Source organism: Monodon monoceros, unplaced genomic scaffold, assembly GCF_005190385.1.
Source record: "Monodon monoceros isolate NGI ecotype Baffin Bay Population unplaced genomic scaffold, NGI_Narwhal_1 Super_Scaffold_12, whole genome shotgun sequence".
NCBI lineage: Eukaryota > Metazoa > Chordata > Mammalia > Artiodactyla > Monodontidae > Monodon > Monodon monoceros.
In genome coordinates, this window is record NW_021703768.1 from 102338701 (window position 1) to 102356425 (window position 17725).

Consider the following 17725-nt stretch of genomic DNA (forward strand, 5'->3'; position numbering starts at 1 on the left):
CACCCTTTTCTTTTGCAAGTGACAGAAACTTAACATGGCTTCAGCAATAGGCATGCACATTGTTACATTTAACTGAAAAGTCCAGTGATAGGAGTAGCTTCAGGCATGCTTGATCCTGGTGCAAAGTTCAGGAGTCTGTTTTTCTCTGTATCTCTCAGTTTTGCTTCCTACTCTGCTGTTTTCATTGTCAGGGAGATTCTTCATGTGTGATGGTAAAGTGACCACCCAGCAGCTTCAGACTTCTGCCATAATCTCAGCCAAAACAAAGGACAGTTTCTCTCAACAGTTTCAACAAAATCCTAAGACTGACATTTATTCCTTCATTGGTTCACATGCCCACCCTCGAGCCAACTACTGTGACCCAGGGAATGTTGTTCTCCCATCTTCAGAGGACACACTGAACTGAGAAATAAGGTAGAAGGGGGTGTTCCCCAAAAGGAAATGAGGATATTGTTACCAGAAGGAGAGTGAATGGATTCTGCGCAGGCAATCTAGATATCTTCAGTCATGGTGAGAAAAACAAAATAGAGTATAAAGGCAAACTTAATTGTTTTAAATTAGAAAACATTGTTATTACTGAGACTTTTATTAATGTGAATATATTATTGGAAATCACTAACATGGTGAATGAATACATTTGAAAAATGTTTTGGACTCAGGTAAAAACAGGTCATAAGTACCCTATTTGATGTGCTTTTGTTTAGTTTTAAAGGTTTTTGTGATAGAATTGGATTAGTAGAGTTAAAAGCTAACCTTTCTTCTAGAAGAGAAATAAATTGAATTATAAAGCTTTGCTGATGTTTGGGTTAACTAGTTTCTTCTCTGACCATCTCTAATACAGACCCACATATTATTTTCTTAGGAAATTTACTTCATAAGAATACATGGATCGTAACCAAAGAAAGAACTACATATAGAAGTATTATCAGGTAATACTGCTGGGATATGAAAATGGTTTTAGAAAGAACACTTGTTCACAGCAGTGTTTACCATACTGTGATTTTACTCAAATTGAAGAACACTCCTGCACTGCTCTAGACTAGGGGTTGGCAAACTTTTTTGTAAAGTTTAGGATTTATGGGCCAAAAGGCAAAATTAAGCCTTTTATATACTTGTGTAATGAGAAAGAAAACAAATTTCCACTACTTTTTTATTGATGAAATTAAAAATATATATGAACACTTGAGTACAAATTTTTTGTAATACAGGTCTAATGGTAAAAATTAAGTTATTTTGAGAGGATAATATTTCACTTAATTGGGGTTTGAAATCGATTGCAAATGTTCATCTGTTATGCTGATCTGTAATGTGATTTTACGTATTTCATCTCTGAAAATGTCCTCATACAGATAGATACTACCAAATACTGTTATCAGTCCACAAGTGTGTGGATGTTAATTGAGCATATTCACCATTTGGAAGGTGTTTATAGAATTCCATTAGATTCTGCTCTTGATATTTGCCTTTGACATATCATTACATGGCAGATTAATTATTTCCTTTTAAAGTTTAGATGGATGCTCCTTATTTATACAGTTAAGTGGATTTTGTAATATGGAAATTTCCTGTGCACTTGGATTGAGATCCAAAGATGTAGCTGGAACTGCAGTTGAGTTTGGAAAACTCATCCACTGCAAATTTGTGTGGGAATGGATATCTTGCTGCTCGTGTTAACTAGACAGCATGGGAAGTGTCTAAAGCAGCTTGACATAACTTGTGACTTAAACAGCATTAGTTGTCATCAAAATGACTTTGTTGCAGTATAAATTTCACATATAAGTGCTGTTTTGCCTTGTAATTTTTAAGTTGAAGTTATTAAGAAACATTATCAAATCTGCAGCAAAAGCTAATTTTCAAATCCATTCAGTGTTCGTTAATAATAGGTGAGGGTGATACTCATTCAGAAAAAATTCACTTTTGGTCCTGAGCTCAAAAAATTGCAATAAAACTTTATTACTTCTATCAAACTGCTGTGTAGTTGGGCAAGTCAGGATATTCAGTTTCTGTTTCTAATGAAAATGGAAGTAATGATAGTTAAGACTGCCAAGAGTGAATGAAATTCACCATTGACTTTACTAGTTCATTAACATGATATTCAAATAGTTCCCACAAAATACCTGCTGATGAATAATATAAAGCATAAATATTGACTTTAAACATTTTACATTTTCACAAGCTTTGTAAATTTGCCCAGTAAACCTTTTTCTGCTCCACATGTCTTTACCACCATTAAGTTACTTCACATCTTAGCAGATTCTACTTTAATTAGCACTGATGTTTTCTCAAGTTCTTTAAAAATATTCTTTCTTATAGTTGTTCCATGGAGACTATTCACAGAGGGTACTTCTTGAGGCACTTCAAACTCAGTATTGACTTCCCTAGTAATCAGTAGCTGGCAGTATTGGTAACATCTGTTGACTCATCAAAAGCCAAATCATTTTGCCTTATCTTTTAGTTGGCAATTGATGTCTTCAAGCAACTGTCCTTGCTAAAAAGCTAGTGGTCTTCAACATGTTTTTCTCCTCTGGACACACTTTTTAGCTGCTGCAGTCAAACACAATTAGCTTTAAGTCACCATCAATAAAGAGCATTCTTTGCTTGGCTAACAAATGAGCCACTTGGAAAGTAAGTGGCTTGCACCCTCATTCTCATTTTTTTTGTGTGTTTGAATAAATTCTATTGTGATGAGATATTCTGTTTTAAAGTTTTCTAATTGTTCTTACTGTTGCTTTTCTGTGAGTTGGGGATATTGTGATGAGTGCTTAGTCTGGTAATGTGAAAATAAATTGTATTCTTTTAACACAGCTGAAGTGTCATTGCATAATAAACATGATGCTTTGCCATATAATTGTATAACAAAATAATCCACATTCAACTGTGCCTTAGAAGCGCAACACTCAAAGTTCACCTTTTTTTTTACATGATTAATATTCATTAGTAAAAAAAAATAATAAAATGTCTGTATGACAGTATGTGTGGCACTTGAAATGCTGTCAAATTATCACTGAGATTTGTAGTGTGTTGAACAGCAGTGTAAAGCAGTGAGAGCACCACATATGGTCTCTGTCACAACTATTCAACTCTGCCTTTGTAGCATGAAAGCAGCCATAGACAATATGTAAATGAATGAGTATGGCTGTGTTCCAATAAAATTTTATTTATGGACACTGAAATTTGAATTTCATATAGTTTTTATGTGTCATGAAGTATTCTTTTGATTTTTTTTTAACCCATTTAAAAATGTAAGTACCATACTTAGCTCGTGGGCCAAGTAATAACAGGAGGCGGGCTAGATTTGACTTGTAGCCTGTAGTTTGCCAACCTCTGTTCTAGACCACATTGGAAAGATATGGATGTTGGAGGTTAATTTTTTTTAACCTGATTGAGTGACACAACTTATCAAAAGATAACTTTTCTTCACTTTATAAAAGGAAGGGTCATTTTGAAGTAACATCAAGAATTATGATAATGTTAAAGAAAATGCATCATAGTGCTTATGGGAGTTAGGAATAAATGAGATAATTCCAGCTCCCATATGAACTTAGATGTTGAAGCAGTGAATGGTCTTGGAAAGAGCATGAATTTGGGGACCAAACAAATTTAATTTGATTCTCAGCTTCTTCACTTTCCTTGTGAGAACTGTGGCAAGTTATTTGACTTCTTAGCATCAATTTCCTCACCTCAGATTGGAGTAATGCCTTCTTTGCAGCATGTCTCTGAAGTTTGGCAATGATATTTATAATAGCTCTCCATGCAAGCTGCCATTTACCATTTCTTTCATGATAAACTATAATTGAAAACTGAGCAGCACCTTTATTTCTCACACAGAGTGTATGCTTCTGCTCCTTGAGACAGGAACAAGGTCTGGTATTTATTAAACTGTGTCTTAGATTGAAGCTGTCATTCCTATCTGTTTAAAAATACTTGCACACTAACTCTATTGCATTGCACAATTGACTATTTTGACTCAATGGCATTGATAAATTCAAAATCATTAATTCTGTACCTTTTTTGATAAAAATAACAAACAGCAGAGGGCAAGGGCAAAACCCTATATCAAGTCACTCTAATCCTGCCTTAAGGTGAATATCAATCCACTGAACGCATAACAGATACCTAAGAGGTCTCTCTAATCCTTCTCCACCGCTTGACTACCATTAGCTATTTATGTTTTTCTGAAATCTAGGTGAACCATTCAGTCCATTTCTTTGCCCTCCCATTCTCATTATCCCATCTGAAAAAGGAACTGGATTTAGTTTGCAATGTCTTTTCCTAGTGAATCCATGTTTACTTCTAAAGATCACCATTTCTAATATTACAAATTGCCTTTTAACTAATTCAGTCTAATCTTACTTGGATTCAACATTATTTACCAACCTGTAGCTGTATAATCTACCTTTTCTTTTTTTAAAATAGGAATTTCATTTCCAGTCTAGTCTTTTTGCCTTGCTCCATTTACCATCTGCCAAGTCTCTCAGGATGGCTTTTGTCCAGGTCTGGAGACTTAGTTGTTCTTTGAAAATATTTGTACATGTGATGGGCTTCATTTCCTTCTTGCTTTTCCCCCTCATCCCCCACTTAACTTTCTAGACTGAAGATTATTCTTGATTAAAAAAAAGATGGTAAAAGAAAATTTTTAAAGAAGCTAAGTCTTACATTCTTTTTGTCATTCTTCAACCCTTTCCTTACATTTGGCTCTACACGTAGTTTATAAAACCCTTTTTTATTGACTTTAGCTTTTTTTTCCTTTTAAGAAATCATCAGCTAATTGGGAGGGGGGGGTTAAAGATTTTACCATTTCTTATATTCATTTGCTATGCACACTCTATTTATTTCCAGTCTTTTAAGAGTCAAACTTGTCAGAAGAGACATTTTTTGCAGGCTTGCTCCTTTTTTCCCCCCCTTATCAGAGCCATTTTTAATTGCAGAACTGGAGTCACAGTCTTGAGTTCCCTTCACTAGGTATCACCAATCTTAAGATGAGATGATCACATTCTCTCAAGATTCCTGACCCCTACCACTTTATCAATCACTTCCTTCTTGCTGGTCATTTTGGTGGTCCAGAGTAGGAATTTCAATTTTTTCTATCTCTATTTTCTGGAAGATTAGTTTTTTTGGCATATAAAGAATTGTCAGATGCTCTGGTTATGTTAAATTAAGAGAGATGTTGTTTGGACAATCGGAGCCCTCTATCATGACTAAACTTTGTTTCCCAATTCTGGGCTTTTTAAATTAAGGTTTATGTATTCAACTACTTTTTTTTTTTTTTTAACACCTTGTTTCAGGCAATGGGCTGTGTGCTTAAATCTGATTTTTCTGGCCTGGCATTCTGTAATGTATTTTCATAGTTGTATCCTGATGTTTTCCTCTCTTCTTTTCTTGCATATTTTCCACAGTGCATTTTACCTTGGGTGTCCAAGTTTCAGTGTTATAAGTCCAGGATACTTCCCTATACCTCTCTTCTCATTTGTGTGTATTCCAATCAGGAATCTCACCATACCCATTATCAGTAACTCCTGTGTCATATCTACCATGCCCTGTTTTTATCTAAGTCTTGTTGTTTATAGCTCTTGTCTGTACATTAGTGTGAAGACTGCTGGGTGTTGTTTTCAAACTTCCTGCTTAAGTTCTCTTCTTGAGTGAATCACTTGGCCATCTCTAACCTGATGGTGTATATAACAGCCACTTTCTTGTTTTTTATCTCATCTTTTCACCCGCATCCTCATTCAGTTAAAAAAATCTCTTTAACAAGTCAAATATACTCAAAGCAATATCTCATGAGATGACATTCTACCCATTTTAAATTGTGCCTTGGAAATTAAAGTCTCATTTAAAAATACCATATGGGCAAGAAAATCACTTACTTCCTTCTTGTACTTTGTATTTTGTCCTGAATCCCATACTGACTTTGTCAGGATGCCCTAAATATTCTATAGTCAGCTTTTTTTGGAATTTAATGTTATAAATTGTGTATAAATATGTAAATATATAAAATGAATTATAAAAATTTGGCAATTAGAGCTATTTTTCCTCCACAGTAATCGGTGCTTAAGTTACTTAAATGGCAACAACAGCTGAAAATAGTACCTTGACACATTAACATCCGGACAAACCTGTATGGTCTCTTCTACAGTTTTGGCTGGTAGAAGACTGAAAGAGAGACTAAGAATTGAAAGTACTTATTTTTCATATTCAAGAAAGGTTTAAGACTATTCTTTAGTCAAAGTCCTAAGTTGCGAACAAGCAACCACTGTTAATCAAGATAACTTCCAATCAATTCACAAGCGCTGACAGTGAATCAGTGACATTATCACTGCAGTGGCCCTGCTTCTGAAAATGAGCAAGTCGACAGCAACCTGACTCCAGCCTTCTGAAGCAGAGCAAATCAGTGACAGCCCCACATTTGCGGACAACAGCTGAGCAGAAGTGCCTCACTCCAGGGGCCACACTCCTGAAAGGCAGCTGGCCAGCAGCAGCCTTCCTCCCGAGACACACCCCAGGGGGTTTAGCAACCTTTTTGTTTCCCTAAACCCTGCTGCACCATTGTAAATAGTTCATTTTTTACATTTTTCTCTATTACTCTGTGTTCTCTTCTTCTGTGAAGCTGACTGATACATTGAGGTACTAGGAAAAAAATTTTTTTGAGTAATGGATTTTAATGTAAAAAAATGTTTGGAAAGTACTGCCCTAAATCATCGGGGAATATTATATTCATTCCTTATGTGGTACTTAAGAAAACAGAACTATATATTCTCTATATTAATAGTATATAGAAAGATTTCTATCCTAATGTATTAAGCAAGATCTGACACCTGGATCAACAAAGCTTTCATGGTCAAGACCATCTACTGGTGCCGACTCATTTCTCAAGAAGGCCTGCTTGGCAAAGTAGATTAAGGCTCCTTTGTGCGCATCTTAAGAGAAACAGCTCTGAGTTTTAGGTCTCTCACAGAAGGATCAACTATTATCAGTGGTGTTGGGCAACTAGAGTCTCAGCTACTGGGGGGATATGGGACCCTGAAGGAAAGGTAGCAGCGAGAAACTGGGCACTGTTAGGGCATAGGGTGCTGTGGTTGAAAGTTTGGACTTTGTAGTTGGATAAACCTGTGTTTAAGTAAGTCATGGTTCCGACACTTGATGGCTCTATGACCTTGGGTAAACTGCTTAACCTCTAAGCCTCAGTTGCCTCATTTCAAGAGGGAAATTAATAACACTGATTTTACTAAGTTTTGGTGAGGAAGATGTGATATGTTCATTGTAGCCAAGTTTGGCTCGTAGTAGGTGCTCAATTAATAGTAGCTGTTATTGGCTATTATTTAAGCAGTACAGGGCAGAAAATTACCAAGGAAAAGATGATGTGATGGAAACCTCGATTGTACATTTAGCATGAAACTGAGACATATGTTTGTAGTAATTCAGATATCTGTGAATGATGCGTTTGTGGCAAAGAACAAATCAATGGGGAAATTAAATTTATTTTGGAGATAACAGAAAAAAAGACTACTGAGAGAGATGGTAGTGATTCTGGTGACTAAGTGTCATATGTTCCCTCTCTCTCTTCTCTTCCACCTCAGCAGGGACACATTGGCTTCAGAGAAGGAGGACTGGAATAGGAAATTAGAAATGTGTTCTGTTCAGGAATTAACCCCTAACTAGCTTTGTCAATCTTTCTGGGTATCCATTTCACCTCTAAGGGAACTGTTAGGGACTGAAAGTTTGTATCCCCTCAAAATTCATATGTTGAAACCGTAACACCCAGTGTGATGGTTTTAGGAGGTGGGGCCTTTGAGAGGTAATTAGATGAAGTCATGAGGGTAGGGCCCCCACTGTGGGGTTAGTGTCCTTGTAAGAAGAGGAAGAGAGACCTGAGTTCTCTTTCTCTCTCTCTCTGCCACGTGAGGGCACAGCGAGAAGGTAGCCCTCTGCAAGCAAGGAAGAGGACTCTCACCAGGTACCAAATCTGCCATTCCAGCACCTTGATCCTGGACTTCCCAGCCTCCAGAGCTGTTGTTTAAGAAACCCAGTCTATGGTATTTTGTTTTACCAGCTTAAGCCGACTAACACAGATTTTGATACCAAAAAATGGAATGCTCTTGTAACAAATACCTAAAACTGTAAAAGTGGCTTTGGAATTGGGCAAGGGGTAGACGCTGGAAAAATGTTGAGGTACATGCTAGATAAAACTGAGATTGCCATGATGGGACTATTAAAGGTGATTCTAGTGAGGACTCAGAAAGAAAAGAGGAGAGCCGTAGAGAAAGCCTCCATCTCCTTAGAGAGTAAGAATACATAAATTATGCCAGCAAAAAATGTTGGTAGAAAAATTGATAGTAAAGGCTGTTCTAGTGAGGTCTCAGACCAATATGAGGAAAAGACTGTTGGACAATGGAAAATAGGTGATTCGTGTTACAAAGTGGCAGTGAACTTGGCTGAACTGTCTTACAGTGTTTTGTGGAAGGTAGGACTTGTAAGTGATGAAATTGGATATTTAGTTGAGCAGATTTCTAAGCAAAGTGTTGAAGGAGGGGCTTGGTTTCTCCTGACTGCTTAGAGTAAAATGTGAGAGGATAGAGATGAATTGAAGAAGGGATTGCTAAGCAAAATGGAACCAGAACTTAAAGATTTGGAAAATTCTCAGCCTATCCATATTGCAAAAAATGAAACAGCTTGTTCTGAGGAGAACGTTAAGAGTGTGGCTGAACAACCATTTGATAAGGAGATTAATATGGGTGTGAACCACAGACTAAATCAACTACCCCAGGAGAAACACTGCCACTTTGAACTGAAGGGAACAGAGTTGGGATGAAGTGAAAGAAGGCTGTCAGATTTCTTAGATCCTACAGGACTGGATCATACAGCTATCCAGCTGTGAACATGTGCTGTTCTTTTTTTTTTTTTAATTTATTTTATGGAAGTATAGTTGATTTACAATGTGTTAATTTCTACTGTACAGCAAAGTGATTCAGTTATACAGATATATACAGTCTTTTTCATATTCTTTTCCATTATGGTTTATCACAGGATACTGATTATGGTTCCCTGTGCTATACAGGGACCTTGTTGTTTATCCACTCTATATATAATTGTTTGCATCTGCTAATCCCAAACTCCCTATCCATCACTCCTTCACCCCCCAACCCCCTTGGCAATCACAAGTCTGTTCTCTATGTCTGTGAGTCTGTTTCGTGGATAAGTTCATTTGTGTCATATTTTAGACTCCACATATAAGTGGTAAGCATATGGTATTTGTGTCTCTCTTTCTGACTTTCTTCACTTAGTATGATAATCTCTAGGTCCATTCATGTTGCTGCAGATGGAATTATTTCATTCTCTTTTAGAACTTATGCTGTTCTTCAAGACAAGGAAAGAATGATCCAGAAGGCAATTCAGAGATCATAAGAGCTGCCTGCATATTTTCTAAGGTTGGGGCCATCACCTCAGTTTCAACAGGTCAGACAGTGGCTGCCTGAAGCCTTGCGGGTGGGGCTGCCCAGAGCCTAAGGATTGTGACCCATCAGGCAGAGCTACAGGTGAGATCGCTGTCCCAGTGGCCTTAAGGCAGAGCATTGAACCAAAGGGGATTATTCCTGAGCTTTAAGATCTAATCATATTTGCCTTGCTAGGTTTTGGACTTGCTTGGGACCCATCACCCCTTTTTTCCTTCCAGTTTGCCTTTTGTAATGGGCATGTCTACCCTATGCCTAGCCCACCATTGTGTTTTGAAAGCACATAACTTATCTGGTTTCACAGGTTCATAGCTGGAGAGGAATTTTGCCTCAGGATGAATCATACCTCAAGTCTCTTATCTGATTTAGATGATATTTTGATGAGACTCTGGATTTTGGACTTTAGAATTGATGCTGGAACGAGTTAAGACTTGTGGGGTTGTTAGGATGGAATGAATATATTTTGCCTATAAGAGTGACATGAGTTCTGGCGATGAAATGTTATGGACCAAATGTTTGTGTCCCCCTAGAATTCATATGTCGAAGCCTCTAATCCCCAATGTGATGGTATTTGGAAGTGGGGCCTTTGGGAGGTATTTAGATTTAGATGAAGTCATGACTGGGGGAGGGGTGGGTGCTATGATGAGATTAGTGCCCTTATAAGAAGAGGAAGAGAAACTGGAGCTCTCTCTCTCCCCCCGCCACCACTGAGGACACAGTGAGAAGGCAGCTATTTGCAAGCCAGAAGGAGAGCTCTCACCAGGAACTGAATTTGTTGGTACCTTGATCTTGAACTTCCCAGCTTCTAAAACTGTGAGAAATAAATGTCTATTGTTTAAGCCACCCAATCCACGGCATTTTGTTATAGCAGCCTGAGCTGACTAATACAGAAACTGGTTGAGAAAACTAACTTAAAGTTTCCATGAAGATGATTCTGTTAGCCTTTGACATCTTCACAAGAATGTGATAATCAAATGAAATAATGCATTTGGAAGACATTATGATCTCTAAAGTGGGGATTTCCACACCTAGCTGGAAGTCAGAGTCACTTATAGATAGTACTTTTTTCTTGTGTTTTTTTTTTTCAAAGAAGATTCTTGGGCCCTACTCCTAGGCATTCTGATGGAGGAAAAGAAACTATTCTTAAAGAACTCCTCTCATAATTCTCATGTATCACTAGGTTTGGGATGCATTACTCTGAAACAACCTTCCTAAATTGTCCTTGAAGGTGGTGACTTAAGGTAAACTTCTGAGAGTTGGCTACTGAGATGTCTCTTTAAAATACCCTCTTCTCTGGTATGGTACTCTTAGTGCTGTTCGGCAAGTATTTCTGGTTCTCCCCTTGTCCAATCACATGATAGTGCTGTCCTTCCTGCTCTCTTGTGGTTGGGTAAGACCATGTGACTCACAGCCTAGACCATTGTTTTCTGACTCACTCAGTGTTTTAGCTCCTGACTGGCCTCCCTCCACGGACCTGGGCCAACACTTGCCCAGTCTCCTGTTAGATTCTTCCCTCAGTAAACACAGTCAAGCCCCTCCAACCCCAAAGACACTCTCCATTGATCATGCTCCCCCATCCAGTTATTCTTCTATTTTTCTCCTTTTCACTCAGCCAAGTGTCTTGAAAGAAGAGTTACAGTATTGTCCTATAATATTCCAGTGCCTGAATCAATGTGTAACATAACCACTGTGTGACCCTCCCAGGCCCAGCCTCTATGTGGTCTGCTTTGAGGTCCAGGACTGTAATGGTAAAAGCTATAGTATTTACTTCATTTGAAATACTTTTTTTTTTGCTTTTGTGAGCATTCATGGCTAAGTATGTACAGATGTAAGGAAAAATTTTAAAAACTCTTAGAAGTCAGGTGGTGTGACATTTAGGGGGATTTTTGGCTAAAACCCTTCTCCTGACCAGGTCCCAGGTTAATTAATAGGTTCTTTTCGTAAGACAGTGAGTGAAAGGTCCAGAACACCAAGGGACAGATCCAGTCTCTTCAGCAAAGACCCTTTTATTTTCCACTTAATATAAAGTGGTTATTAGATATTGTCCTCACCAGTTTCTCAGTTCTCTCCTGATGTAGCTTCCTTCCTTGAATTATTCAAAAAGCCTAAAGAGTGAAAACAGCCAAATGAGAGGTGTGTCTGTGGTTAAGCTCCATGATGTAATCTGGTCATTGCTCCCTTTTTAATACACCAAAGAACATCAACAATAACGATATTCAAGCCCAATTTAACCTTTCACAGGACAATGAGAAGTAGATTTCCTCTCTTCTGAAATAGAAATATTCAAAGATGAAAATATTCAAAAGTTTTGATGCCACAGAGAAAGATAAAATGATTAAAATGATTGCTTGGGGTTGTTTCCTCCCCTGGTTAAAAGCTATGTAAATTACTTCTGGGGAACAAAAGAGCATTTTTTGTGTTACACTGATATCCAGGAGATGGCTCATTTTTATCCCAGAGGAAGGAAGAGTTGCCATTTGGCCAGAGGCCAAGAAACCTTGGCCAAGTTTTCTAGAAGCCCCCTGACAAAGATAGGCCTAGATGAAGAGGGGAAACTCTCATTTATCAACTTAAATAATTTTTCTTTAAAAGTGGTGAGGTTGTGAGTGATTTAATGTTTTAGATTTTTTTTCCAGTGTTTTGCAAATGAAAATTTAGAACCAATGAAATGAGTGGAAAGATGAGGAAACAGAAACTTTGGATACAGGCTCTTCTTTCAGGAAGCTTGGCTGAGAGAAAAGGAGAAAGAGGAATAACTGGATGTTTTGCTTGTGTTTTTATAATTGCAGCGGCTTGAATGTGTTTGTTTACTAGGGGGAAGAATCTATCAGTGAAGATGAGGTATAAAGCGGCTGGAGAGAATGATGTGGAGGAAAGGAAATCCCTGGGGGAATGAGCTAGGATTCCAGAGAAAGGGGAAAGTGGAAAAGAGAAAGGGCTCATTGGGCTTTGTAGAGATGATATGTGTGAGGGAAGTGAGAAAGTCATTCAAGTGATTGGCTATAGCGTCTTTGTTGACTTGAGATATACGTGAGCCTGAGAGGAGGCTGCCCGTGGGTTGCTGTTTATCTGGAAGAAAATGGAACCATTAAGAGACTTGGGGTGGTTCTGAAAAAAGTCAGAGAGCAAGCACAATTATTTCAAACTTAATTTTGTTATAATATTTGCTACCCATGACCTTCAGTTTTTCTTTAGGCAATGTATAGTTAATGACAGAAAAATTACTGAATAATAATATAGTAGTTAAAAATGAAAGAAAGCTTTCACCTGCTGCTATGATAATAATCCACTTTTAAAAAGACCTTTTCATATAAGAAGCGTTTCATAAGCAAGTTGCTCTTTTAAGGAGTCCTTGGTAATATCAGTTGTATTATGCATTTAGTTGACATTTTATGAATGTTTCATATTAATCAGACTACATTATTCTTGATATAGATATAGAAATCTAGTTAGCTCAAGATCTAAAAATACAGTATTAATGCAACTCAACATTTTACTTTCAGATACATATAGACCATAAATTATAATCTTTATATATTTACATGGGGTATTATATACAAAGGATAAAGTTTTCCCAAGTCAGATTGGTTAAAAATATAAATTTAAATTCTATTTCAGAGCAAAATAAAGTTTTAACCAGCTGAGGTCTGAGTCTTTATGATGATTTGGACACAAATATGTAAGTTCTATTTGCACTTATGTCTATATATCAATTCACCTAGGAAATTTCTTCCTCTAGCGGGAAAAATTAGATCTTACTTATCTCTTTCCATCCTTCATGCTTTCACAATATAGGTACAGTGAGTAAATTGTGTGTGTTGCTAAATAAAGATTAGGGGCCAAAAAGAATATGAATGCAGATCAGCAACATTCTCAACTGCTAATCTAAAAGTGTTCCTTCCTAGTAGGCATTTTATCATTGAAAAGTTATTATTCTCTAATTAAAAAAAATTAAAACCCTCAAAATAAGCAAATTCTTGTGGATTTTCACTACGTGTAAGCACAGATGGAGAATTCTATCTAACTTCTATCTAACACTGAGATCAAGTTCCCATAAAAATTCACTATTTTAACTATGTACAATTCAGTGGCATTAAGTACATCATGTAACCAATACCACTATCTAATTCTAGAGCATTTTCATCACTCGCAAAAGAAACCCTGTACCCATTAAGCAGGCACTTCCCATTCCCCCTCAACACCCCAGCCTCTGGCAACCTCTAATCTACTTTCAGTCTCTGTTGATTTGCCTATACTGAGCATTTCATCTAAATGCAATTACACAGTATATGGCCTTTTGAAACTGGCTTCTCTCATTTAGCCTAAAGTTTTCAAGGTTTATCCAAGCTGTATCATGTAAGAGTACTTCCTTCCTTTTTTTGGCTGAATAATATTCTGTTGTATGTATGTACCATTTTTGTTTATCCATGTGTGTACCATTTTTGTTTATCCATTCATCAATTAAGGGACATTTGGATTGTTTCTGCCTTTTGTCTATTATGAATAGTGATGCTATTAACATTGGTGTACAAGTTTTTGTGTAGACAGGCTCTCAAATTTCTAAGATAGAATTTTGGGGCCACATGGTAACTCTGTTTAACATTTTGTGGAACTGTCAAACTTTTCCACGGCGATCGTACTTTTCTCATTCCCACCAGCAGCAGCGTATGAAGATTCCAGTTTCTCCACATCCTTGTCAACACTTGTTACTTTTCATTTTTCAGAATAATTTTTTAAAGTATAGCCATCCTAGTGGGTATGAAGTGGTATCTCATTGTGGTTTGGGTTTGAATTTCTCTAATGACTAATGATGTTGAGCATCTTTTCATATGTTTATTGACCATTTGTATGTATATTGGAGAAATGTATGTTTGAGTCCTTTGCTCATTTTTTTTTTGAGTCATTTCTCTTTTTATTGTTGAGTTGTAAGAGTTTTTTTTAATATCCTGGATACTAGACCCTTATCAGTTATATATTTTTGAATATTTTCTTATTCTGGGTTGTATTTTATTTTATTTATAATGTTCTTTGATGCACAGAAGTTTTAAATTTTGATGTTCAATTTATCTATTTTTTCTTTTGTTCCTTGTGCTTTTGCTAAACCATTGTCTAGCTCAAGGTGAAGAAGATTTTCACCTTGTGTACCTTTCTGAAAGTTTTACAGTAGTACCTCTTACATTTAGGTCTTTGATCCATTTTGACTTAATTTTTGTATGTGGTGTGAGGGTCCAAATTAATTTTACATGAGGATCTCTAATTGTCAAAACCTGTTTGTGTCTTGTGGTTGCCTAGCCTTCTTTTTAGGGTGGCCAGGCAGGAGGCCATTTTTTCTCTAGGTGTTGACCTAGAACAAATAGACTACCAGTTATTTCTCCAGCAAAAATGGATTTATTTAGGATCAGCAGAGAATTGCAGTTCTGGGTCTGCTGTCATGGTGAACCACATGGAAATTCCCACTCAGCAAGGGAAAGAGAGCACTTTTATAGAGGGGAGAAGGTAGTTTTGTGGCTGTAATAAACAAAGAGTCCATGGCTTTTCATTGGCTGAGTTCTTGCCAGGAAAGAAGAGGAGTCTTTCTTCTTCCTGTTGGTTTCTGCTGTTGTTGTAGGGCATGAGAGCTTCCCCTGCTGGTCTCCTAACTCTATTTGAATTAGGTTTCTGTTTATTAGTTTCTTTACATTTCCCCCTTTTGATCAAGATCTTTCCCTAAAAGCATCATGAGTAAGAGTCAGGTTTAACAGTGTTAGAGGCTTTTTGTCCCTCAATACCAGGAAGGAACTTTCCTGGGTATAGTGTCTCATATGGATGGGTAAGTAAGTGGTCAGATTGGAAACCTAATGAGGTCACATTCAAGTAACAAGGAGGGTTAAGAGGGAAAACTCTCAGACACTTTTGTCTAAAGTCCACACGTTGTCAAGATTATAGACATTGGAGATCATCTGAAGTGTTATGTCATCATCAGAGTTTTGGCGATAACCTTCCAGCGGCCCTGGTCTGGATATTTTGAGAAAGCCATGTCATCAATTATTGTCTGCTTTGATTCCAGGAAATCTTTATTTTCAGGTCACCAGATGATGTGCAGTTCCAGTCTAGTTTGGTGCTTACTTTAGGTGTGTTACATGAATCCAAGAGTCTGTTCCCTGGAGTTTGGTAGTACCAGGGTTGGTTAGCAATACCTGATAAGGGCCGTTCCAATAAGGTTGAAAGGAGTCTCTCTGGAGATGTCTTTTCCAATAAAGGAAATCTCCAGGTTGCAAGGTGTGATGCTTAAGTCTCCCAAGAGTGCACTGTGAAAAGATTGCTCTGCCAAAACTTGGTTTTTTTTGGCCATACTACACACCATACAGGATCTTAGTTCCCTAACCAGGGATCAAATCTCTACCCCCTGCAGTGGAAGCACAGAGTCTTAACCACTGTAGTGCCAGGGAAGTCCCAAAACATGGTTATTTTTAATAGAAGCAGTTAGGCCTTTGCTATATTGGATTATCTCTTCTTTTGTCAATTGTGGGTCAAAAGAGGCAAGAGTCAAGTGCATTGGGCATCCTGTGACTGTTACAAAGGGTTGAGAGTTTATAGTTCCAAAAGGGGTGGATCTAAGATTTAGAAGCAATGCTTTTGGTCAAAGTATTTAGCGGACCTCTACAAATTTTACCAAATGAGTCTTAATAATGCCATTAGTGTGTTCCACTAAACCAGAAGATTGAGTGTGGTAAATGAAGTGAAAGTGTTGTAAAACCAGCCAAACAGCACAGACTTGTCCCTAGCCAGTAAAATGGGTTCCTGAGTCACTAGGGAGTTTGAGAGGAGTTACCCAGGTAGTGATAATATTTTTTCAAAAGGACTTTAGCCACAGAAGAGGCAATAACCTGTCTGTAAGGGAAGGCTTCAGTCCAACGTGGAAATATACAAACCATGACTAAAATATATTTATATCCATTAGGGGAGGAATTTGTATGACATCTATGTGCCAGGCCCTAAATTGTCCATTAGGCAGTTTAAAATGTCCAGGAACTGTACGAACAGGCTTCCCTGGGTTGTAATTCAAACAAGTGGGACAAGTGAGGTAGGGACTTTTTGGTAATGTTTTCCCAACCAATATTGATTCATGACTGCAATCATTTTTTCAGTAGACCAGTGGTTTAATGCATGTACAGTGGTGAGGAGTGGTAAGAGTCTCTGGTAGGACTGAGTTGTTGTTTGGTCTAAACCAGAGCTTTTTCTTTTTATCAAACCAGCAATTGTTGAATTTTCAGTCTTATTTTTCCTTTTCTAAGGCCAATTATTGGGTTCTCTAACCAGTTTTTCTAAGTTATCATTTGGGGAAATATCCCTTTGGACCATGACAGAGACATGGTGCCTGTTGGTTCCTTTAAAGGCATCATTCCTTGCAGAAATGGTAGCAAGGTGAATTCCTGTAACTTCCAGAGAGTCAAATTTAGAATGCCCCAGAATCTTAGCAATAGCTAAAGTTGAAGGTAAACATATTGTATCCAGTAATTCCTGAACATAAGGGCCATTTAAAATTTTATTTCTGCTGGAAATAAGAAACCCACATTGCTTCCGCAACATTCCAAAATCATGAGCTACTCCAAAAGCATACATATTTTCAGTATAAATATTAGCAGTTTTGCCCTTGGCTAAAGTGCAAGCCCAAGTAAGAGCATATATTTCAGCTTGTTGGACCAAAGTAATCATAGGTCCTCAACAACATCAAAAGGAGTTACAGTAGCATACTTAGCACGGTATTTGCCATTGTCACCTTTTAAATAAGAGCCATCAGTGAACCATGAGAAGTCAGTGTTAGTCAAAGGAATTTCCTGCAGATCATCCCGAGGAGTCAGAAGGAGATCCATCAGTGTTAAGCAGTCGTGAGGGACTTTGTTAATGACGGGGGAGAAGAATAACAGGGTTAAGGTTATTACACTGTCAAAGAGTTATGTGAGGAGCATTTAACAGAAGGACTTCATAGGAGGTGAGGTGGCTGACTGAGAAATGTTGAGTATGATGAGAGTTCAGTAGGGCTTCTACTTGCATGAGGTACAAAAATGGTTAAAGGGGATCCCACAATGATTTTCCTGATGGCCTTAACCAAAAGGGCAGTGTCAGTAATGGCTCTAATGCAAGGGGAATATCCCCATGCCACGGGGTCCAGTTGCTGGCTATACTACCCTATGGGTTGATGGTGATCCTCCTGTGTTTCAGTGAGCACAACAGGAGCATTCCTTTCCTTTTCATAAACAAAAAGGTAAAAGGGAGTCTGATAATTGGGATGTCCAAGG

The 17725-nt window shown here is 37.7% G+C and overlaps 1 protein-coding gene across 1 annotated transcript in view; it reads left to right on the forward strand.

Moving 5' to 3' along the window:
* Positions 1-17725, forward strand: part of CSNK1G3 (casein kinase 1 gamma 3) — a 156506-nt gene that overhangs the window by 129238 nt on the left and 9543 nt on the right. The gene's annotated exons all lie outside the window — the stretch shown is intronic.